At 33.7% G+C, this 26,302-nt stretch overlaps 1 protein-coding gene across 5 annotated transcripts in view; it reads left to right on the plus strand.

The window, feature by feature from the left end:
* Window positions 1–26,302, plus strand: part of COBLL1 (cordon-bleu WH2 repeat protein like 1) — a 193,153-nt gene that overhangs the window by 21,403 nt on the left and 145,448 nt on the right. The window contains exon 1 of one of the 5 annotated variants that reach the window (XM_074215825.1): window positions 18,208–22,710. The exons of 3 other annotated variants lie outside the window; for them this stretch is intronic. The gene's annotated coding sequence lies outside the window, so the exon portion shown is untranslated. Of the gene's footprint in view, window positions 1–18,207; window positions 22,711–26,302 lie in introns of those variants that run through there. One more of the 5 variants, XM_074215826.1, reaches the window with a different exon arrangement.

Genomic DNA, 26,302 nt, shown 5'->3' on the forward strand with positions numbered 1-26,302 from the left:
GTGGGGAGGAGATGTGAGACCATTTATTGAATTCCTTAGGTCTATTCAAGATGGAACTACATTTTAATGGAACATATGATGCTAGAGCAACCAAATTCACTTATGAGGCAGGATTACTGATTGCTTCCTTGGGAAGTTCAACCATCATTAACCTTGATTTTAGAGACAACTGGGTCTTCTGTGGTGAAAAAGATATAAAGACAAAAAGCCCCTTTGAACAGTACATAAAGAACAACAGGGATACAAATAAATATGAAGAATGGGCAGAAGTTGTAGAAATGGAAGGATGTATTCCCCCAAAGTTCAGCCTTACTGAACAAAATGAAGAATGTTAGAGAAAATTATCTTTATGCTATTGATGAGAGTGCTATGAAGGAGTTATTACTGTGTAAATAATTTGATAGTATATATCCATCTTATCAGTTAAGCATGAATATCAGCTCATCCAAAATCAAGATTATTTATTGCTAATCTAAATAGTAAACTTTGTAAATAGGTATACCTTCATGAACCCTTTCTAAGCTATTGTCTCTTTAAAAGCACAGTAGATTGCATTAAGATAATATCTTTAAGATATAGAAATATATTTTAAGCACATATCTTGAACTGATAATGAAGACTGTTATATTATTATTTTATAGATACAATTGCTATAAGAATGTGACCATTGTGAAAAATAATTTTGTTTGGAGAAGAGGGAAGCTAAAAAAAAATTCTTTAATATGCTGCCCTCTTAAGGCAGTAATTAGTCTTTAATATAAGAAGTATTTGACTAGTTGTATATATTTTGTTGTGTATATATATATATATATATATATATATTCTATATATTATGGAATTTTACTTTTCAGTTTAATATCTGACACCCCTCTTATTCTACCTCACTTTCTTCCCTACCTATTCTTGATAAAGCCATACTTGGTTCTTTGTCACAGCCTTCCTTTTCTAGGTATTTAGACCTTTTTAGCATTTTCCTCTCAAATGAAACAAGATTATTTTCCAATAGTTTTTCATTTGTGGTTGTCCTGATTTTTTTTTTAAGCATGTGATCATTTGTCCACAACAAATCGTTTTTTTGTCCTGATTTTCTTTTCTTTCTTTCTTTCTCTTTTTTTTTTTTTTGCAAGGCAATGGGGTTAAGTGGCTTGCCCAAGGCCACATGGCTAGGTAATTATTAAGTGTCCAAGGCTGGATTTGAACTCAGGTGCTCCTGACTCCAGGGCCAGTGCTCTATCTAATGTGCCACCTAGCCTCCCCCCTGTTCTGATTTTCAAAAAAAAATTGAAATTTTTTTCAAAAAAGGATTTGCTTTTCTCCAGTTATAAGGTACTACTTATATATACTGTGATTTTTTTTTTCAGATATCACTGACAGTGGATTCATAATCATACCTTCAGGTCTCTTGGAACCCAAGGATATAGTTCACCTAGGCCAAGTGATTTGAATCCACCACAGGCCATTGCTTGTTCTTTTACTATTTTCTTACTTACCATGGTGAACCATGCCTTCTTAGTCATTTTTTGACATTTCCAGGGCATTGTCCTTGTTAGAGAAAATAGAAAGAAAATAAGAAATGACTGACTCTGTTCTCCATTAATTTTATTGGTCCACCCACACCAATCCTTTTGCTCCCAATGTAGCTTTAAAAAACAGAATTGGCACTCTTTTTATTACCCCTAGTTTGACAGTCTTTTTTTTTTTTTTTTTTTTAGGTTTTTGCAAGGCAAACGGGGTTAAGTGGCTTGCCCAAGGTCACACAGCTAGGTAATTATTAAGTGTCTGAGACCGGATTTGAACCCAGGTACTCCTGACTCCAGGGCTGGTGCTTTATCACTATGCTACCTAGCCGCCCCTAGTTTGACAGCCTTAGCCCAAATCTTCTTAGGGATAGATTAGAAAAGTAGCTTTCTTCAACTTCCAGTGTATTGTAGCTACTATTAGATGGATCTCAGATATGTCCACAGAATAAACAAATTGACTAATAATATGTAGTATTTATGTAGTGCTTTAAGATGTGCCAAATTCTTTTACCCTTGTTATCTTATTTGAGCCTTATAACAACATTGTTAAGTAAGTATTTGTAATTGAAGCACAGAGACTTTAAGTCTAAGTACTTGACCAGAGTCACACTAATTGTTAGTAGCTTTGGCAGGATTTGAGTCTTCCTGACTCCCAAGTTGAATATTCTCTCATCTGCCACCCAGTGACCCAGTGATAGTAAAAGTGTTAGATCTATCATTTGATACTTTTTTTGGGGGGGAGTAAAGAAGTGGGAACTGACGATAGGAGAAAGGAAGGATTTGAGATTTGGGGGAATATAAGTCCAGAATAAATCTGTATCATAGTCACTGGAGAGAGAGGGATATAAATAGATTTTTGTATGGACTAGATACCTCAGGGTAACCATAGCTATCTAGGCCTTGGTTGAAATGATGTATGGATCAAACTAGGAGGAAAAAAGGGAAAGATGATTATGTGAGAGACTCCATCTTCCTGGATATTCTTGATTGTTTCTATTCTTTCTTTTTCCAATGCAGTCATTCTTCAGTTGTCTTATATAGATGCTGACACTCAAGAATTCTAAAGTGGGGTAGGTGTTTTATGGGAGGGGGAGTGATCTCCAACATACATGCCTAGTTTCTTATCTCTGGTATCATAAGAAGAGTTAGAAATTATTGGGTTTGCTTCAGGCATTGAAGTTTCCGTATATATAGCCAAAGGAACAGGGTAGGTATACAGGGCAAGGCAATAAAGGCCTATCTAAAGTAGAAAAAACCCATCCCAAGAATGGCTAGATAGAGAACTTCCTTTGCACTCAAAGACTACTTTTTCAGACTATCACTTTTACCCTTTGCTCTGTCAGAATAGATTTGAGCATGTTGAGAGAAATTAGGGAGGCGTGGTGATTCTTTCTTGACTGTTCATACTTAAAGCATATACAAAGTTAAATATATTAGTGGGGAATAATTCTTTACCCTTCATTCTCATTCTATAGAAGCATAAAAATACATTTGTAAAGCAGTCTACTTATCCTGAATGAGATCGGACTTGAATTCAATAACTAGCAGTATCTTCATGTGAAAAAGGCAAAAAAAAAATCTCATTTTTATATTTAAAACAAAAACTTTAATGAATTTCTAAAGACTTGTTTACTTTGGCAAATGGAAATGTGTCATTATTAGGTGGCACAGTGGATGGAGCACCAGCCCTGAAGTCAGGAGGACCTGAGTTCAAATATAGCCTCTGACACTTAACAAGTGTCTGTGTGACCTTGGACAAGTCACTTAACTATTGCCTTACAAAAAACAACAAAAAAGAATTATTCCTTTAATATCTACTATTTTGGTTTATAGTGTAAATTGTTCATTAAACACATAAGCTACAGTTTTTTTTAAAGGAAGGAAAATTAACTAAAGTATAATTCCTGTTAGCTTTCTTGCTGATTAATGTAATATAATTTTTGGTACCAGGTTTTCTGACCATTAGCAATGATTAGAAAAGGTCCTATTGGGTGTGATTACCGATACCGAAAGCACAATATGTGTATTGTAAGCCTTTATTTCTGCTTCCTCAATAAAAGTAAAATAATCAGTTAGCCAAGTATGTTCTTTTATTGGAGTTTATTGTTAGCATAGGAGCTTAATGGAATGACCTTATCTCTGAGCTTAACAGGATAGACTCCTCTTTTACAAAATAGTCTAGATTTTGTTTTGTGCTGTTTATATTCGTGGCTCTATTTCCATTCTTTGACATGTGCATGCCACAGGAGTTTGAGTGGGAAAAAAGTGTTGGAAATCACTATGACCTTTGATTAATATTTGATTTCCACACTTACCTCTTCGAGGTTACATGACAAATTAAAAAGCATCAAGTTAACTACTGCTTATTACTAATAAAATGAGTTATTTGAAAAAGATGTACTGTCAGATTCATGAGGATGATTTTTTTTTTATTTCAAGATACTTATGAGACACTCATTCATAGAGGAGAGGCCTGAGTTAATGGAAAGACTCCTGGATTCAGGGTTAGGGGACCTAGGTTCAAATTCTGTCTTTTGCCATTTGTTCTCTGGGTAACCTTGGATAAATAATTTAATCTCTTTGAGTCTCAGTTTTCTTAGCTAGAAATTAAGGAAATTGGACTAAATAACCTTAAGGGTTAACTTCCAGTTCTAAATTGGTAATTCTATATTCCTTTAATCTAGGATCCTATGATCTCAGATCTGAAGTGACAGTGGTAGCAACATTTTGCCAAAGTGACAGACATTTTACATGCATATATTTACTATTAAACCAGCCAACTAATGAACTAACAAGTCCTGCTGTTGGAACATACCTGGAGGAGGGCAAATTGTTGAACATACAACTAAGAAAGCTGATTTTTTTTAAATTATTGAGTTATCTGCACTTTATCACTTCTGGCCATAACCTGTCAGAAATGGATAAAGAACAAAGAGGACATTCAGAAGAACATTCAGAATGACTCTGAGGGCAAGGCAATTAAATATACTTAGATCTTAGAATTTGGTAATTTTAAGGCTTCTGCAAGGATCACTGGGCTAGATTGATTATGTCACTACATGTGCTGTAAAAATGATAGTATTTTTATTATGCACAAAATAAAATTTTTGGTAGCTTTTTTTAAAGAGCTTAGTTTAGGGGAAAAAAACCCAACCAAGTGGTGAAGCTGGCAGGAGCCTTTTTTTTCCCCCTCCAAAGCAAACAAAAACCTTTTCAAATCTGCCAGCCTTTCAAGACAGGGACACATTTTAAATGAAAGTCAATGGAAACCTGGCTTCAGTGTTATGAGCAATAGAGGCATATCTGGTTTCTCACCAATTGTTTCCTTCTTCACTTCATTATTCACTTTGTCTCTGATATTTGGGCAGATTTTCTGGCACCAAATGTATTCTTAAGTTTTCATAGCTTTCATGTTTAAATTTGACTTACCAAGGACAGACTCTCCCCATATTTTATATAAGGGGCACCCTTTCCTGAAACACAAGTGGTTCCTGAGAGAAGATACAGTAAAATTCCTCTTGAGGGTCAGATTTTGTCACCATATCCTTTTAGAACATAGTCCTAAAACATAAGTATAAAAGGAACCTGAGTACCCTAAGTAACTGCCTTGTATTGATATGTATTTTAATTCCTGTTTAAGTTTTCTCAAAAGATTGTTATAGATAATGTGGTCAAGAAGCTAAGAGTATATAAATGGCTGATTAGGAGTTAACTGAGAAGCTTGCTGGCATTTATTCTGATTAATGATGTAATAGTGGCAACCAACTGTGCTTGTTCTCTTCATGGGGAATTCAAGTTGGACAGATCAAAGAATTTTAGGATTTAGAACTTGAAGGAGCCTTGGGATTAATTAATCCATCCCTCTCATTTTTTAGATAGGGAAATTAAAGTCCAGAGAGATATGTTGACTATCAGAGAAATAATTCAAAGCCATACTGATCTGAAATCATTTCTACTGTGGCTACTTTGGGGATGTTGGGTTGGGGGTGCAATGGACAGCAGTGTTTCTTTCCATTGGAAATCTTAACAACATTTTAACATGTATATTAAGGCCTACTCTGAATAAAGATGCTATCCTAAGGATAATGAATATAAAGATAAATATGAACCAGGCTCTATTCTTAAGGAATTTAATAGAGGAGAAATGTCATGGACACAAATAACAATAAAATATGACAAGTTAGACTGATTTCTAGATGTATGATATTAATAATGAGGAGAAAGGACAATATCTAGACCAAGGAAAGACTCCTTTAGGTCAAAGGAGGCCTGAACATGCTTTTGAATATGAAAGAGGGAGTATAATAAGGGTGATTAGCTTGGAGATCTATTAGATAAGACTTCAAAGTTTACTATTACATCATGATTTATTGGTTGGGACTCTACCTTGACTGTCTCTGAGTCTTATTCAGCAGTTTATTACAAGCACCATGAGTTATTTTTTCTAACTCATAGAATAATAAAAGTAGCAAATGATAAAGAAGTGCTATTAATGACAAATATCATGATAGTAGAAATGTCAACTTGATAGCCTGATAATTTGGAAAGGAAACAGAAAATTGTTAAAGCTCAAACAAATTTTATTGTCCCATAGTTCCATAATATATTTTCTTGCAGTGGCTAACAGAGATTCTTGAAGAATGAGACATTTTTGGACATGGCTAATAAGGGAATTTATTTTGCCTAGCTTTGTGTATTTTTTTTTACAGGGGTTTTATTTTCCTGTAGTGAGGAATTGGAAGAAAAAGAACATAAATTTTTGTTAATTGAAAAAATTAAATTTATAATAGAAAAATAATAATGTGTTACTTAGTCATCAGGAAAAAGTAAGTTATAATTAATGTTCCATGTTTAAGAGGTCATTTTTTGGAAAGTCACATTTTGAAAAAGTTTTTTAAAAAGTTTTTTGGCTCTTTTCCTTCGAATGAGTGAATTTAGAGTGCTAATGTAAAAATTGTGAAATTTCTTCTTTTCCAATGATAATGGATAAATGAAATATTGCTGTAAGATGTTTGCTTAATGGGTCAGCAAGTGAAATCATGAGTAATGATGTATTTTTTTCAGCCATAGCTTCATCTTTCAAGGAAGCTATACATACTTTCACAGAGCAATGGTTTTTGCATATATGAACATAGAGAATTCTTTATGAGTACCATAAAAATATTGTCATTTAATAATCCATGATAACTGAGAAATCAAAAAATATTCTTAACTCTTATTTCAACCAGAGGTTAGTATACTCTTGCATGTATATTTACATATTCAGTTAATTACTTCAATGAGTTGAGTTCTCATAAATATAATGACAGATACCTTCCACTGGTGCAGCCCAAAACCCATGTTTGCCTTTTTGTTGAGAGGAAAATAAGTTAAATTTGGATTTATGAAAAACCAAGGTTTGGCATGTAGAAATCACCCGATTTCTCAAAACTTTAGTTTCCTCATCTCTAAAATGATATTGTCATGCCTACTTCAGGGTTGTGAAGCTCAAATATGAAAATGTACAGCCTCAAAATATTCTATGTTAGCCATTGTTGTTATTTTATTATTATCCAATGCTACTTTTTTCTTTTCTCATGCGCCTAAGTCCTAACATTTTGCAGATACCAGGACTACTGACACTCAATTGTCCATCTGTATATCCTTCTTTCTTGCTTAATGTTCAACCCACCTCCTTTTCTGATTATATGTTTTCTACATGATAAATTTATTTTAATTCTTTGACTGTACTTAAATCTTATGAATGCTATAAAAATAGCTCCAACAAGCTTATGATTGTTTTTAAGGTCTGGATTTTTTTCTCTGCTGGCATTCCTATTTAGGAACAATGGTAGAATTAAACCTCCCCTTTCAGAATGTCTATGCAGGCAGTCAGATGTTCAACACTAGAGATTCATTAGGTTTTATATTATTAGATTTTCATTAGGTTTGATGTTACTAGGTTTTCTCCATTAGAATGGAAACTTATTATAGGAGTGTCACATTAAAGTTCTTTCGTTATCATTGACTAGTTTTCCAGTTAGTAACTTAGTAAAGTAAATGCAGCTGTACTGAATCTTGAGTTGGAAGAAATGTATCCAAATCCCGGATTTGCTAATGTATATCCCACTTACCTTGGCAAAATTAGTTCTCTCTTTTGTGCAATGAACTAGGTAACCTAAAATCTTTCCAGTTCTAGATTCTGTGCTAGGCAGGAGCAAGTTAGCAAGTCCTGCAAGTTTGACCAAAGAATAGTACTGAATCTTGAGTTGGAAGACATGTATCCAAATCCTGGATTTGCTATTGTATATCCCACTTACCTTGGCAAAATTAGTTCTCTCTTCTGTGCAATGAACTAGGTAACCTAAAATCTTTTCAGTTCTAGATTCTGTGCTAGGCAGGAGCAAGTTTGCAAGTCCTGCAAGTTTGACCAAAGAATAGAGCAATAAAGGAAAGGTCTGGCACAGGATGTTGGTCTGACAAATGAAATGTCACAATCAGTGCCCTAACCAGCCAGAGATGGTCCTAGGAAAATAAATGCTAAGAAGGGAAAGAGTAGCCTTGAAGGGAATGTGAGAAGGTGGCACAACCTAGTCTGTTTACACATTATTGCCCAAGCTTGACCCGGAGCTTGTACACATACCAACAAGACAATCTATTATAGCATAACTGATGCTCTTGAAACCAGCTTCCAGATGGAACCAGAATTGTATTGATCCCTAGTGTTTCTCTGCCACTTTTTCTGAATTTTGCTTCTTATTTTGTTTTAAGGTCAACAACATGTACTTAAAAGAAATATTAAGTGATAACTGTAGTGAGTACCATGAAGATCACTCACTCCATTAGAGTTATTGGAAAAATCAGATAAAATAATTGATGACAAGTAATGATTGTTGATAGTTGATAATTAAAGAATTCTGATGTTATTAATTTATCTATGACCCTTCAGTTTTTATGTCAGTATTCAAGATTGTATGAAATTACTATTAGTTTTTGGAGAATGTGAGAGCATTACATTTTTGATCTATTCAATAATGTCATTTTTTTGATAACTTCTTGGCTATATAGTTTGACTGAGACATGTCTTTTGAGACATATTTGGTCAGCCCTGTAGAAATATACTTGTGACCTTTTTGACTATATTTCATATATATACGTATATGTACATACATATATATAAATACCAGTTTTATGTTGGGAGAATTCTTATGGAAACCTCTGTGCTATAATAGTATATTGCAGGGTTCTTAGTAATAATATTCTAAAATGTTTTAAAAATTTGGTAGATATTTGCTATGTTTCTGAAAATGAAGTTGCTGTTGAAAAGTTATACAGTCCAGTAATCAGGAAAAAAATAGCTGGTATCAGTTGGACAAATGAAGAAAATGTAAATTTTATGAATTAGATGAATGAAACTATTATCAAGCAACCTTGTCTTCTATTCCCCTAATTAAAAAGGAAAGCAATAAAGCCTTATGTTTTATCTATCAAAATTATAATTAAGTTCTAATTAACTGGTTATTAACTCATAATTCTAGAGAAAAATTATTTCTTCACTAAACTTCAATGAGAGAATATAATTTATTAACTATAGTAATAGGAATGCTTTCAGTAACAGAGAGAATGAATTCAACTAGTCAGTCAACTGGCATTGTGCTAAGTGCTGGTAAATACTATAGAAAGCAGTTCTTGTTCTTAAGACACTCAGTCTAATGGGGAGACAACAGAATTTATAGAGAAAAAATTGGACATAATCAGTAGAGGAAAGGCACTAGTGTTAAGGAAAACTGTGTGAGGCTTCTTGTAGAAGGTAAGATTTCAGCTGACACTTGAAGGAAACCAATAGTTCGAGATGAGGAGGGAGAGAATTCCAGGTATGGAAGGCAGTCAGTGCAGAGTCTGGAGTAAGGAGATAAGGGAGTATCTGAAGCTTCAGTTAAGGAGAAGAAAAGGAAAGCTAGAAAGGGCAAATGGGACAATTTTACCTCAGCGTTTACTGTCTTTCAGGCAAAATTTTAAAAAAAGTTATACATGGAGTATTTTCATTAAGTTGTGGATGTGGGACTCTGATTTGCAAGATTTCTGGGGGTTTTTCCTTTTTTAAAAATACGGCCAACTTTGTTATAAAAGAGCTTTGTTTTCACAAGATTTGTTCATCAAGGTATTGCTGTACTGAAAAGTAAGGAGAAAGGAAAACCTTGGTATCTTATTGCAGAGCTGCGTGTAAAGTAGCAGAAGGTTAAAGTGAACCTCTGATCCGATAACCCAGTATTACGTGAAAATCTAATCACATTCACATAGAAAAATAAATTTATCTGTAAGAGAGCCCTCATTCATTAACTTTAAGGGCACAAAAGCAAGTACTTCTCTTTAAATTGTCTTGCCTACTTGGGATGTTGCTATTTTGGTTTATTTTGGGGTCTTATTAGTGCTACTTTAAATAAATGTGACAATGATAAATAATTATTAAGTGTTATAGTGTCAAATAATAAATGATAATTATATTTTATCATTCATTATGTCTTTTAATCAGATCATACTTTAAAAAACCCTGGAAATCATTGTTATTACCCTAAAATTTTAATATTTTATCAGGGAAGAATAGCATGAAATTAATAGAATGTGATTATTTAGTAATATATCACACCAAATTTTTCAGTGCCTGAAAACATTCCTTCCTGTAGGTTATGTAATAGATCCAACAATAGATTTATATGAACTGCTTTAGACATCATCAGTAAAGTTTCTGTAATTTTAAGTGTTTCTTTGTACTAACATTAAAACAGATAGAAGAGTACATTATTGGTTAGGTTGTCTTTCTATGAAAATCAGAATGAGCTAAAAAGAGGCACAGAGATCATATTGCCCATCCCCCCCATTTCAACGATGAGGAAACCGTTTTCAGTGGATGAAGTTAACTCAGGGTTGAAAATCTGGGACTCTTAACCAAGTACTCTAATTCCAGTGTTCTTTCCATAATATTACCACTCTGCCCTTACATATCAAATGACTTCAAAAGTAATAAAACATTTCAAGAGAGTTTCTAATATTTAATTGCGTGAGGGACTACTCTTTTAATGTTAGGAAAGACCACTAACTCTTGTCAGTCTAACAGAAGTTAATATATTTATATCTACTTTGTCTACTAAAAACCAAGCTGTAAATAAGACTGGAGGAACACAACCATCATTTTCTTGGGATGTGATGAATGTAAAGCTTTGATTGTTGACAAAGTTCTGACTTAGCAGTAGGTTTCACTTTGTAATATTTTAGCTAGTCCATGAAGCCTTTTGAAGGGAATATGTGTGTTTGTTTAATGGCTAAAATAAATAAGTGCCTGTGAAATTTTTTGTTGTTGTTGATTAAATAAAGATGTCATATGCTCATGTGTATATTTGTACATTACTTTGCTGTTTTTCTCATTACCTACAATCATTACCTAAATTTAGAAGACCAAGTACCAATTGAATATTCATTATTTTTTCATTTCATAAAGGTAAAAAAGTAGCATATAAATGCAAAATGTTACTAAAATTTTCCATTTATTTATAATTATATCTTAGTATTGTTCAATAGATCTCCAGGAAGTTATATTTTTGGAAACTGAATCCAAGTAGAGCTTTGTTACAGAATTTTGCCATATAAAATTAATTTTGTAAGACACTCTAGTTTTTATGTCCATATTTTCATAAATTTAGTTAAGACCATATCTGTGGAGAGGCATACTATTGAGCCTGCCAAACTATTTGGGGATTATTTTGAGGTGTTAGACATCTGGGATGTAACGTGAAGTTATATATTAAAACAAAAATAACTTCTAAAAATCATAAGTAATCGATACTTCATTGAATGAAATCCTTCATTTTTGACAAGTATAAAGACTGCAGAGTTTCTGTTTTGCTACAGTCTCAGAAAACCTATTTATTTTCTCATGAAGTTTTTTCCCCTCTTAGTTTTCAACATTCATCCTTTTGTAAGTTTATGAGTTCTGCATTTTTCAATCACCCTTCCTATGGCAATCTGGTAAAAGTTGTACATTTATAATTGTGCTTAACATATTTCCCTATCAGTCATGTTGTTAAAAAAAGAATTAGAACTAAGGGGGAAAAATCCATGAGAAAGGAAAAAAAAAACAAAAGAAGTTTTAAAATGTACTTTGTATTCAGATTCCATAGTTTTTTCCTCTAAATGTGAATGGCATGTTCCGTAAAAGGTCTCTCAGGATTGTCCTTGCTCACTGAAATGCTGAACAGAGAGAGCTGTGTTCATCATAATTGATCATGTTGCTGTTAATATTAACCATGTTCTTGGCTCTGCTCGCTTCCCTCATCATCAGTTTATGGAACTCTTTCCTTGCTTTTCTAAAAGTCTGATCACTCATGATTTCTTAAAGAACAATAAATAAGACTGGAAGAGAACAATAAGAACAATAGTACTCCATAACATTCATATTACTGTGGCTTGTTCAGTCATTCCCCAATTATGGGCATCCCCTAAATTTTCAGTGTTTTTCCCTTACAAAATAAGAGCTGCTGTATTTTTGTACTTTTCCCATTTTTCATGATTTCTTCAAGGAATAGATCTGGTAGTGGTATTGTTGATCAAAGTGAATGCACAGTTTGTTTGCCTTCTGGGTAAATTGCTCTCCAGAATTATTGGATCACTTCACAACTCCATCATCAGTGAATTCATATCCCAATTTTCCCACATCCTGTCTAACATTATATTAGTATGGCCTAACCCTGAGCAAGTGACATTTTTCCAGTGGTTAGATCTGACTTTATTTGTGTCAAAAGTTTTTTGTAATTATGTTCTTATAGTTTTTGGGTTTGTCTTAGGAATTAGATTTCCGAGTATTTTATGTTATCTGCAGTTACTTTAAATGTAATTTCTCTTTCCATTTCTTACTCTTGGACTTTTTTGGTCATATATATAGAAATTTTGATGATTTATGTGTTGCTAATTGTTTCAAGTAGTTTTTAGTTGATTTTTTAGGATTATCTAAGTATACCATCATATCATTTGCAGAGAGTGAAAGTTTTCTCACTACCTTTTCTAATTTCTTAAATGCCTTTTTCTTTTCTTTTTGCTAAAACAAACATTTCTAATACAAAATTGAATAACAGTGGTGCTAGTTGGATATGCTTGTTTCACTTCTGATCTTACTGGAAATGCTGCTGGTTTATCCCATTATGTAAAATACTTTTTGATGGTTTTAGATAGATATGCTTATCATTTTAAGGAAAACTCCATTTTTACTATGCTCTCTAGTGTTTTAAATAGGAATGGGTGCTGTATTTGTCAAAGACTTTTTCAGCATCTATTATGATTTCTGTTAATTTTGTCATTAATAAGTCAATATTATTTGTTGATTGTTTTCCTAATATTGAACTATCCCTGCCTACCTGATATAAAGTGTATAATGGTGTATTATCTTAGTATTTGTAATCTCTTTGTTAAAATTTTATTTAAAATTTTTGCATCAATATTCATCAGGGAAATTGATCTATAATTTTCTTTGGCTCTTCCTGTTTTCCATATCAATACCATGTTGATATCATAAAAGGAATTTGGCAGAACTCCTTCGTCACCTATTTTTTATTTTTTCATCCATATGCACATGTATATTTTAAGTTAGAAAATTTCTTTCTTCCCACCCTCTTCCTCTCAGTGGTGAGCAGTCTGGTTAGCATGGTACATACATGTTTTTGATAAGCATGTTTGCAGATTCGTCAATTTTGGTATGAGGAATCAGCATTAAGGGAAAGAGATACAGAAGAGATAATTTTTATATAGTGTTCATCAGATTCTGAAGGGTGGTTTTGTTTTGTTTTATTTTTCTTCCTCTGGATGGGGATAACATTGTCCATAGCCAGTTTAACTGGCTCTCTGAACTGCTGAGAGGAGCTGCTTCCATCAAGGTTGATCATCTCATGTTGTTAATGGGTACATTGTTCTCTTGCTTCTGCTCCCTTCCCTCAGCATTAGATCCTGTGAGTCATCCTTACTTCTTCACCTATTTTTTCAAATAGTTGATATAGAATTGAATTGTTCTGTAAATGTTTGGTAGAATTCACTTGTAAAATAAATCCATTTGGCTCTGAAGATTTTTTTCTTAGGGAGTTGTATTGATGGTTTCTTCAATTTCTTTTTCTGAAATGGGGTTATTTAAATATTTCTTTTCCTCTTTGGTTAATCTGGGTAGCTTATATTTTTTAAACACTCACCTATCTTACTTATATTATCAGATTTGTTGGCATCCAATTGGGCAAAAAAACCCTCAGAATTATTATTTTAATGTCCTTTTCATTGTTGATTAATTCACCATTTTCATTTTTTTGATACTGGCAATTTGGTTTTTTCATAAAGCCAACTCAGTTTTATTCATTAGTTCAATGGTTTTCTTACTTTCAATTTTATTAATTTCTCCTTTGATATTCAGAATTTCTACTTTGGTATTTAATTGGAAATTTTTAATTTGTTCTTTTTCTAGTTTTTTAAGTTGCATGCTCAGCTCATTATTGATCTTTCTAATTTATTCATAGAAGCATTTTAATGAAATGAAATTCTTATTTTTAACAAGTATAAAGACTACAGTTTCTATTTTGCTACAGTCTCCAAAAGTATTTATTGTCTCCTGGAGATGTTTTTTAAAAAATACTTGTGAAAATGAGATAGGCATTTAGTGCAGTTCTGGCTTCAGATTTTGAATGAAAGGAATCAGTAATAAATATCATTAGGTTCTCACATGACCAATATCAGTCTTGTTTATGGTGGCAGAGTGGTTACAGCACTGACCTCAGAGTCAGGAGTACAGGAGTTTAGGAGTTAGAAAACAGCCTCAGACACTTGACACTTACTATTTGTATAACCTTGGGCAAGTCACTTAATCCTGGTTGCCTCTCATCCAGGGCCATCTCCAGTTGTCCGGATTCGTATCTGGCTACTGGACCCAGATGGTTCTGGAGGAGAAAGTGGGGCTTGTGAGTTAGCACAGCACCCCCACTCAAATCCAGTTCATGTGCTTGTCCTGGCATCACTTCCCTGATGTTGTGGTCTTCTTCAAAAATGGACAAAAGCATTATTATTTTAAGGGGATTGGGGAAAATGTCCTCATTGGCTACAATACTGCCACTGCACAAAGCTGGAAAATGTCAATCCCATGCCATTTGATTTCCTTATTTGATTCATTGATTTTATTGATTTACAGATTTTATTGTTGTCAGTGAATCAAAAGGAAGCTACATATTTTAACAGGCTATACAACCTTACCAATACTGTAACAACTTTTTTAGAAATAAAGCATAGTGACCAAGGATGGATACCTAGGTGAGATGGGATGTGTGCTTGACCTGGTTGGTGGTCTGAGATTGGACTTGTGAATTTACACTCACTCACTCACTCACCAATCAAAGCAATTCATCTTGAGTACAAAGTGGAATGAATTTCATTTTTTGAGGATTGTTGAATTTGTATATTTTGTTTTCCTGGTTCATATTCATTCTATATCAATTCATTTAAGTCTTCCCCAGGTATCTCTCGATCTCTTCCTTTTTGTGTGTGTGTGGTGCAGCAATTTTCCATTCTTTTTATTTCCTGTTTATTCAAAATATTAATAATGCCCTTTTTAATAATTAACTTGATTCCTTGAATGTTCTCATTTTGCTGCATAGAGGACTGCTAGTCTGGTAACCAGAAGATCTGAATTTAAACCTTGCCTCTAGCTGTATGATTACTGGCAAATCACTTTACCTGCTAGTGACAGAAGCAAATCTCTAAAACATTTTAAGGTATAAATGGAGTGAATTTTCACCCTTTCAGATCTTTTTTCTTCCTGATCTGAAGGAGGGGGCTCCCCCCAAACAAACAAGCAAATGTTTGCATTTTTGAAAGACTGTTAAGGGAGTGGCTAGGTGGTGTAGTGGATAAAGCACTGGCCTTAAGAGTCAGGAGTACCTGGGTTCAAATCGGGTCTCAGACACTTAATAATTGCCTAGCTGTGTGGCCTTGGGCAAGCCACTTAACTCCATTTGCCTTGCAAAAACAAAAAACAAAAAGACTGTTAGGTATCTTATTACCTAATTCTACTATAAATTACTTTTAAGTGAAATGTAAAATATATTACTGTTTGTTCAAGAATGCATCTGACTTAGGAAGGTGATAAAAGATTAGATTTAAGTATTTATCCAAATTTTACAGATTTTTTTTTCAGCTGTAGTGTAATTTTTGCTTTTGTGAAAATGAGCGGAGGGCAATAACTTTTTGTTATCTGTTCACTCGTATCCAATAATCATTTAGATTTTTTTATGTTGCTGGTTTTATTATGACTGAAAACCAATCAAATATATTTCACTTTAAATAACTCTTTGAGATGTTAATTTTTTAAATTAAAGTAACTTAAATCACTGTATCTCTAATGTAGACAAAAAAACACTTAAACTATTATTATTAGAGTTTTTGCTTTCTTGAAATTGTTAGATGTTTAAAGTTTGGCTTAAATTGAATCAGATATAGGAATTGTCATCAGAGAAAGATTATTTTTGTGTGTCTCACTTTCCTTTGACAATCTGGTGAAAGCCTGAGGAACTCCTAGAATGATATTTATTGCCAATTGTCATAATGGAAAAAAATGCTAAATTTCAGTTAAAAATTAATGAAAATAAAGTAATTTTCCCACCTATAGTTCATGAATAATAAATTAATCTATCTGATTATATAGTAAAATCTATCACATGGACAAAGGGTCTTTGAGTTCGAAGTTAGAAACCTTTGCTCTAGGACTAAAAATGCTTTCTGTTTTTTTAAGTGACTTGCTCAAGGTCACACAGCTGGGTAATTATTAAATGGCTGAGGTCAGATTTGAGCTCAGGCCCTCCAGGGCCAGTGCTCTATCTATTGTACTACCTACCTACCCACCCCAGTAAAGTGCTTTATTTATTTGAGTAAGCTAAGAAATTATTTTGAGTCAATAGGATAGTTTACATTTTTCCAGAATAAAAACATTTACAAGTTATTTTTTACTTCTCAGAAATATTTGTTGCTTTTTCTTGAAAAAGATAGCATAATTCAGGAATTTTAAGCATTTACATATGTGTAAATATAAACATTCATACATACTTACATTCATCTTTGTAGATAGTGTTAGGAAGAGAGAATGAATGAGTTTGAGACTTCATCTTACATAGTGTGTAGTGGATTGAGAGATAGACTTAGAACAAACCTAGGTTTAAATACTTTGTTATTACCTGTGTGACTGTGGAAAAGACACAACCTCTGAGAGCTTCAGGCACTCTCTGATGAGTTGCTGTCTGCATTGATGGGAAGGGAGTTTATTCATACTGATAAGAGTAACAGGTCCTTGATTTATTTTCTATCTCTTAGCTATCTAAATGTGAGCATTAAAGTTTTGATCATTATAACTTGGTGTCTATTATTTTAATTAGTTTCATGCCACACTTAGATGATCTAAGATTTTCATTTGTTGTCAGTACTTAATATAAAAGATAAAATACTTGTATTTTAAAAAGTGTATTAAAAGTGAATAATTGGATTATTTGTTGTGATTTTTGAATTGTTTCAGTCTCTTGTTTTTTTATTTTTGTTTTTTGCAAAGCAGTGGAGTTAAGTGACATGCCCAAGGCCACCCAGCTAGGTAATTAATTTTTATAGGGTTTTTTTTTTGCAAGGCAAATGGGGTTAAGTAGCTTGCACAAGGCCACACAGCTAGGTAATTATTAAGTTTCTGAGACCGCATTTGAACCCAGGTACTTCTGACTCCAAGGCCAGTGCTCTATCCACTGTGCCACCTAGCCGCCCCCCAGCTAGGTAATTATTAAGTGTCTGAGGTCAGATTTGAACTCAGGTCCTCTTGGCTCCAGGTCCAGTACTCTATCCACTGCACCACTTTAGCTGCCCCAGAATTGTTTCAGTCTTAACAGAATTCTTTGTGTCCCTATTTGGGGTTTTCTTGGCAAAGGCACTGGAGTTGTTTGCCATTTCCTTCTCCAGCTCAATATTTCCTGATGAGGAACTGAGGAAAATGGATAAAGTGACTTGCCTAGTGTCACACAGTTAGTAAGTGTCTGAGATTGGATTTGAATTTAGGTCCTCCACATGCCAGGGTGACTGCTCTATTACGAGGGTCACACATTATTCTATACAATCACCCAAGGGTTCTATAGATGCAGAAGGGACCTCAGAACTCTGTCATTTAGTGCAACCCTTTCAATTTATTTTACAGTTAAAAGTATTGAAGCCTAGGAAGTTTGTTTTACTCAGGATCACATAGCTAAATAAGTGATAGAACTAGCACTTGAACCCAGGTCCAAATCTGGTGCTCTTTTTCATATAATCACCCTCCTGACTTAGATATTTCATTACTTTCCAGTAATTAGCTTTCCTTAAGAACAAAGGACTTCAGACTTCTGATGCTAGTGGCAAGGGATGGGGGGGGGGGGGGGGAGGAAATGAACTGGATCAGATTGGTCCTAAAGATCAGATCAGATTGGTCCTGAAGACCAAAAGTTTTAGGCAGGAACCAGATTAAAATGTAATTGATAAATATTTAATAAAATAAATAAAAAGGCAAGACATAGGTAACTTTTGTATGAGTGTGTTTTAAGTTACAGGGACCTGAGGAGCCTTGTGTAAATTTTAATGCCCCCCCCCGCCCCCCCCGCCGCCCCCCCCCCCCCCCCCCCCCCGCATTTCTATTTGAGTTTGATACCCCTGCTGTTAATACTACTTTGGATATAGTCCTGCTTCTATATAATCAACAGTAGAGACTCTTGTACATTTAAGAATGAATGATGGGGAAGATAAAACCTCACCTGATTTAGGAACTGATTATCAGGGGATACTTAATTTCCTTTCTTTTCTGCTTTTCTCCTTCCTGTGGTCTCCTCAATGCTTTGCTTTGCACTCATGGTGATTATCATCCTAAAATAATTCAATAGGGGCTGAGTTGAAAGTTCTGTTACCATCACAACCAATCTGGAGAGGTCTAAAAGAATATACAGACCAATGAAAGATCAAGTAGTTCTCTATGAATTTCTCTTCAGGATAGAATGAAAAGGAATGATTATTCCCTTCTTTCCTTAAAATTTAGGACCAAATGATCTGAGAGTGCTGCAAATCACATAAAAAGTGTTTTCAAGCTCAAAGTAGATATAAAGAAATATAATATTCTTTCTAGCACTCATCTGACTGTATAGTAATGGCTTGAAATGCAGTAACCCCAAAATTTTTAAACTATTCAAGATTAATAATAGTACCATTTCCAAAATAATTTGATCATAGAACACTGACATGAACTACATGATATCCCAAAAGTCTTAATGCAGTTTTAAGTGTACTCTTTTACACTAAGAATTTTGAGACACCTTCTGTATTTTGGTGGAAACTATAAATACCGATCTAAAACATATAGACATAGAATAAAAGAGTAGAGGAACTGAAACATTTTCATGTTGCATGAAAAACTGATCTTTTATCTCAACTTGGGATTTTTTTAAGCCGTTTTAATGTTAATTTCTTTATAATATTTAAAGTTAGGTATAAAATAAGTCAAGGAACTTTGCCTTTTCAGTGCCTCCTCCAGTTCAGATAGCCCATCTATAATTTCTAGTTTTAGAGAGCTACATGAACATTTAATTATCCCATGGTCATATATATTCCCCTCTCAGATATTTTGAAAATGTATCCCTGATGTCTTTGAGATTTTGTTGGCTCTAGTATGATATTCTTATCTGTGTCCTTTGAAGGAATATGTCATCAGAAAATGTATGATTAGAAAAGGGTTTGGTAGGGTCATGGAATGAGATTGAGGGATAACAAAAGGGTAGCACTGGAAACACAAGCAATGTTGAAAGGCTTAGAGAATGGCCTTCGTAAAGTTGGGAGATGCTTTATGGATAATTTATAGGAGGACACAAACAAAAATAGCACAGGTTGGGAATATGTGGATATATCGTTATGGTTATTGATGCCTTCCTCATCATGGGGTTTGGGGTGCAGCACCGCTGCAATCTGGAAAATCCATGAAAAACAATTTTAACCCTCTTCAAACCAAAGAAGGAGACTGAATTATTATGGTATTAAAAGGTGAAAACGTGTTGATGTTATACAGTGTTATAATATATTTTGTGCATTTCTGAGTTACTAAATTTTTCTGTGTCATCCGCTGACCTTCACATGTTGTCTGTGACTTTCATAAAATTCCCAAAAAATTCCTATTTAATTTTTTATGCTGACCCAAGAGGTGTCTAAACTGCAATGGGGAAAGTCATGATGTGGAAGGGAAAACTGTAGAGGCAGTGCCCATGTGGAGGTCATAGATTCTTTGAAAGGTAAATTTATACTTAAAAGCATAATATCTGTGTGTATTGCTCTACAACATTCACTATCAGGAAACTTTAATTGGCAAATGGTACATTATCCTACAGGGAATAATATGCTTTAGTGGGTTGTTCTTTACCTCAATTGGGGGTGGGAAGAGGTGGTTAATTACTAGATCTAACTGGGAAGCCCTTGTAATAATTTCATCTTTGGCTAGTCTCCTATATTGCCTGTGAAAGCAGTATTTTAGTAAAACTCCAGGATATTTCCTAATGAGGGCTAAATAATTTATTCTTTTGCCTGTTATATTTTGTTTTATTTATTGTATCCCTATTTATGAAATTAAAATATCTATGATCCTGGACTAGTGATAGTTGTAACCAATGGTCTCATATAGCTGTTTGTTCTTGTCCTGGGCCAAATAGGGTTTATATCTTAGCAACCTACAGAAATATAAATAACAGTGGAATGGAGAGCTTTGTGTGGAATTAATTGGTTAATCCAATTGAAAGCATTACCAGAAACACTATAAAACAAACAAAAAGAACCACAGTGGAGAATGCTAAGAGAAATTGTAAATTTAAGGTAGTAGTTGAATGACTTCAATTCTTATCAGCACTGATTTCGGAGAAGAGAAAAATATGTTCCTCTAAACTTTTTTTTTTTTTTTTTTGCAGAATTACAGTTGTCAGTGTCTTGGCACATCATTAGTCTTTTAGATTTTGTTTAGGTTGTTTATTTTTTTACCCCACTTGTTAACTTTGATGGAGTGTTTAAGTCTTATAAAATGAATAATTCTGATATAGAGTTTTCTCATTATCAGACAGGCTAAAAGTGAATGCTTTCATAATTATAGAATCAGAGCTAGAGAGTGATCAGAAATCAGGTGTTTTTAGGCATCTAACTATCCAGGACAGAAAGGTGATCATAATTTTTTGAAGTTACAAGAAACATGTTTTAGAGGATGGTTTGAATCAGAAAAAAAATCATGTTTTTAAAAATTCATAAATTTAGATAGTTCTAATGTTACCTTTTGATTATCCCAGGAACCAAGGGTACAATGAGATTCCTTTTAATTAGATAACCTGTCAGAGAAGAAGTTTTTGTTGCTCAACTCTGCTAAGTTTAGAGACTTGAAATATAAAAGAGGATATTTTCCTTATTTTACTATAACCTGATTATCACAATTATGTAATCTCAGAATTGAGAATGATTGTTGAGTCCTTCTACTTCAATCTGTATTGTGCAAAATATCTCTCAAAGAGGTTATCCAGATATTTTTAAATACCAGAAGACCTTCTGAGCCAGCCCATATCTTTTTGGATAGCTCTAACTGTTGGGAAGGATTTTCTTATATCCAGCCTAAATTTTTCTCATTACACCTTCTAACCATTACTACCTGTTTTGCCCTCTGAGACCTCTAGATAAGTTTTTTTCTCTTTTCCATATAGTAGCTGTTTTGATATTTTGTTAGACATCACAATTCTTTAGGTCTTCTCTTCTTCAAGTTAAACATATTTTCCTTCACAGAGTCCTCATATGGCATATACTTAAAGTTGTTCACTTTTTTCTTTGCCTTTGTTATCTGGATATCTTCCAGTTTAACAGTGTTCTTTTTGAAAATGTTGCCAGAACTGAACACACTCTTCCAGAGGTGATTGAACAGTATAGGGTACTGAGGCACAATTACTTCTCATTTCTGGAAGTTTATATTTATTTTCTTGGATACTCTGACTTTATTGGCTCATTGCAAATTTGGATAGCACTAAAATTCTTGTTCATAAAAACTGCTGTCTGGTTATACTCTCCCCTTATTTACAGTTAATTTTCTTTGCATCTGTATGTAAGATTGTTCACTTGTTTCATCTTCGTGTGTGTGTGTCTGTGTGTGTGTATACATGTCACAACCACACAGTGGTTGTAGCCCATCAAAGTTTTTTTGAATCTTGACTTTTTTTTATTCACTGTGTCAGATCTGTCTAACAGCTTTATGTTCTGTGCTTATTTGGTATGCAAATATCAAATTATATCTTTATCCAAGAGACTAATGCTTTTTAGATAGCCTAGGGTCAAACATAGATCCCCTGGTATATTCCACTGGAGGAGATGGGTTTTCAAGTTGACATCAACCCCTTAATGATTACATGGTATGTACTGCCATTCAGTGAGTTCATATGAACTATAATATTATCTTTCCCACTTATCACAAGAATAACATGAGATATTTTTAGCAAATGTTTTGCTTACTTCTGTGTACACTATTTCAGCAACATCTTCTCATTTAACTTTATCAGAAAAAAAGGAAGGAAGAAAAAAAGAAAAGAAAGAAAGGAGTTTAGACCTGTATAAATTGGTGATGTTATTCTAGTTCTTTGTAATAGTTAACATTTTCACTTTTTAATAAAATGTGATCTAATGTAAACTATACTTTGTAGATTCCTTTATCTTCTTCATCCTACCTGCTTTTAAAAAACTGGGACAGTTCAATCCTGTAATACTTCTAGACAACAATCCTTCAAAAGGATAACTAAAGATGCTTCCAGTCAATTCCTTCAGTACCTAAGGATGCACTTGTCTAAGCCTGGTGACCTGAAATTATCAGGAATCACTGTTGTTTGTCCTTGGTTTTCCAAGAAGACCATGACCTCAGCAAGTTGATGTGAAGTGAATTGAATTTGAATGAGGACTGCTATGCTAACTTACCTACTGCCTTCCTTTCTCCTCCAGAACTATTTGACAATGGCCAGATATGGGTTAGGATAACTGGGGATGACTCTTCATATGAAGCAGCCAGGGTTAAGTGACTTGTCCAAAATCACAGAAGTCAAGTTTCTGAGGACAGATGTGAACTCAGGTCTTCCTGACTCCAGGGTAGGTACGTATTCTGGTGATTACTCACTATCTCTTTGCTCAATTTGGGGATCAACTCCCTAATTTTCATTCTTATTCTGCCATTTCCAGTTCAAAGATCATTCTCTTTGGAAGGAAAAACAAATGACAAAATTAAAGTTGAATAGGCTTTGATTTGTATCTGTGATCTTTATCTTGCTCCTATTAATCCTGAGCTAATAATCCCATTCATTTCCATGACCTTCCGGGTCTCTTCTCTCCTTCCCCCAGTTTCTTTGTTAGTCTTACCTTTTTTTTTTTTAAACCAGCCTCAACTAATTCTGAACTTTTGCATTACTGGTTCTTTTGTAAAAAATAAAATATTATCACTTTTGTATTCCTCCAACCTTAACTGTCTTTCTTTCCATCTTCTATGTATGCTTTTCAGAAAATATGTTAGAGATGGTGACTATCTTTTGTTTTTCTCATTGATAACAATTGTTATTGTTTGTGTGTCTTCAGAATTCTGACTTGCTCTGTAGACATGTAGAGATCCTACTAATCTTTTATTTGAATATTAAAACCTTATTTCCTCAAATTTAAGATATATGTTGCACTTTCCCTTTATTTCATAGTCCCTCTCAAGGTCTTCTTCATTTCTACTCCATTGGTTAGCTACTCTGTACTCTTGAGAATCAAATCCTAAATAGTATTTTGTTTGTACCTCTACCTTTTGAAAGATGATAATTTCATAGAGAAATGTCAAGAATTAGCAACTACTTGCTTTTGGTAGAGAGTTCCTGTAGATATCTGGATTATCAGAGTCCCCTTTCTGAGCCATGTTCCAATCAGTCAGTGGTCTTATTCCACCAAGTCTGTGGTTTTATGAGATAAGATGTGTCTTCATTGTTTTAAAATCTCTAGTTCATCTTGCTATTTACATGTACTTCATACTCTGCTGGTGCTCTCTTTTTTGTTTCTATCGTACAGTTTATTCCTTGATTCGTGAAATCAGAGAATTAATCTAATTTCAGAAAGAGATTGGAATTAGAAAGAGATTAGTTAATGTTGTTCATGCATTTCAGTCATGTCTGACTCTGTGACCCCAGTGGTGTTTTCTTTTGGCAAAGATAATAGATTGGTTTGCCATTTCCTTCTCCAGCTCATTTTACAGATGAGGAAACTGAGACAAATGGGGTTAAGTGATTTACCTAGGATTACATAGGTAAGAAGTATCTGAGACCAGATTTGAATTTAGATTTTCCTGATTCCAGGTCTGGCACTCTATCTACTGTGCCACCTAACTTGCCTAGATCAATTAGGCCATATTCCTTCCTTTACAGATGAGGATAGAAAGACACCCCTCCCCCCAAATTCATGACACCCAAGATCAGACACATTGATTTATTATCCCTGAATCAGAATATAGAATCCTAAATCTATCTTTTTAAATCAAGTTCTTTCTACTATATCATGTTCTAGGAGATATATTATTCTATCTGCAGTTAGCTTAGCTATGACAGATTTAAAGACAGTGTCAAACAGCAATCCTTGTATACTGTAACTGGAATGTTCAAGAACAACATAGACTTAGAGCTATCAGAAAACTCAAAAGCCATCTAGTCCAAACTCTTCATTTTGAGGATGAGGGAATAGATTCAGAGTGATTGGGTAACTTGGTAAGGATTGCACTGTGGCTAACATGAGATTTGAACCCCAGGTTCTCTGGCTGAAAATCACTCTACTCCTGATATAGTTCTTTAATCATCTTTTTGTCGTTCTCTTATTATCCTGCCATAGCAAGGAGAAAGCAGGATAGAAGGAGTGGCCCTGCTTGACTGTCAGTATAGCTTAATTTCCTTTTTTCATTTCCTTTACTTTTATCTAGTTGTCATATATATCTGATAGTAGTAAGTAATCATTTGCCCTACCCTTTAAAATTCACAATATTATTATGATATGGACATCTTCTAAGTTACTTTTCAAAGGACTTCTTTGTTTCTAAAAAGAGTTAGTAACACTTATAAAGAGAAGAAAGAGAGCATAGATTCATAGATAGGTGGAGTTCACAACTTGTGCCAGACCTCTGGCATTTAAAAATCCTCTCTTAGTGATCATTTGAAACTATTAAAAGTAAAGGTTTTGGGCTTTTGTCTCTTGTCTGAATTTTGAGAGTCAGAAATTAAGCTTCAGAAAAAGCGTATCTCCTGCTTGGCATTTTATCTGAAAGATAAATGAGAAAATTTGAAAGAGAATGAGAAAACATTTTATTTTTTTATATCTAGTTGCCATTGAGAAAGTGGGTATTGTAAACACTTAGTTCCTCCTCCCATTTTCCCCCAAATTCCGCTCCTTTTTTTAAAGTAAGACTGGACTATTAGATAAATATAAAGCTTCAAAATAGAGATGCTTTCTTTAGTCAGAAATTTATATGTCAGTGGTCTTGAAAGTCTATAAGAAAATTTCAATAAAATCTTTGATTATAAAGGCATAATTTACCATCCATATTTATGAGTTTCATAACATTTCTTATATTAGTTATTTAAGCTAATTATCCTTAATATTTCATAATTATATTTTCTCATTCTAAATTCATTTCCATTTTCTGTTTTAACAACATGAGGTAAAGAAGTAATTTTAAAAATGGAATTATTCAGTTTGAAGTTTAAAGGCTTTTACTTAAATTGTATAACATAGAAAATTAAATGCTTGTGAATATATTGCTATAACTCATTATTGTTTGTCAATTTAAACTTATCTTTTGGTTTTTAGGACAAATGGGTGATCCTTAACAAAAGGAGTAATAAGTAGAAATACATTTTAATGGAGAAAATTACTTAATAAAGCTCCTATCCTTTATTTACAAATGGAAGGATCACAAAATCTTGTTAATTGGATTTTGAGTGCTAATAGGATAATTTGGATTAGTTCTATGTATGAATAAAGCAAGCCAATCTTAATCAAATTCAAGGAAGACATTTATTGGTTAACTTGAATTTTCTCAAAGATTATGTTATTCTTAACATTTTGATGAACTTTTGAAAAAATCATTTTGTGAACTTTTCCTCAGTAGCTGGTGTTCATTTGAGGTTTATGAGGATGGATCAAACCTTGATATAATTGAAATACAGAGGAAGAAAAGAAAAAAGAATTAACTAAATTAAATTTTCCTTAACAGAAATTTCTAAGTCCTACAGAATTAGCTCAGTAAATTAGTGTTTATTCAGTATTTACTCTATGCAATCCATAATAAAATTAATTTACTTTATTCAATTTTGTGGACTGCCCCCTCCCCCCCTTCCCATGGAGTAGGGAGAAAAATAGAAGAGGCAGGAGAGACACGGAGAGAACACCCAGTTTTAAACAGTGCTGGCTCCTATTTAGGAAAGGCAAATCACTGTTTTCATTCAGTGATTGTCTCCCCAGAGTGAGTGAGATGGGAGATGGGAATCTGCTGTTCCCTCATTTGGTCTCAGTTACTTGTGCCTCTCATAGTATCAACATCTCACTGACTGAGTGTGATTCTAGAATCTCCTTTTTGTCATAACCACAAATGCTCTATTCATTCTGTTTAGGCTGTGATAACTACAACCTTAGTTGGCCTTCTTAGCATTCCTAGGCAGCTTCGGGCCCCTGCT

This window comes from Macrotis lagotis, chromosome 1 (genome assembly GCF_037893015.1).
Source record: "Macrotis lagotis isolate mMagLag1 chromosome 1, bilby.v1.9.chrom.fasta, whole genome shotgun sequence".
In the NCBI taxonomy this organism is placed as follows: Eukaryota; Metazoa; Chordata; class Mammalia; order Peramelemorphia; family Peramelidae; genus Macrotis; species Macrotis lagotis.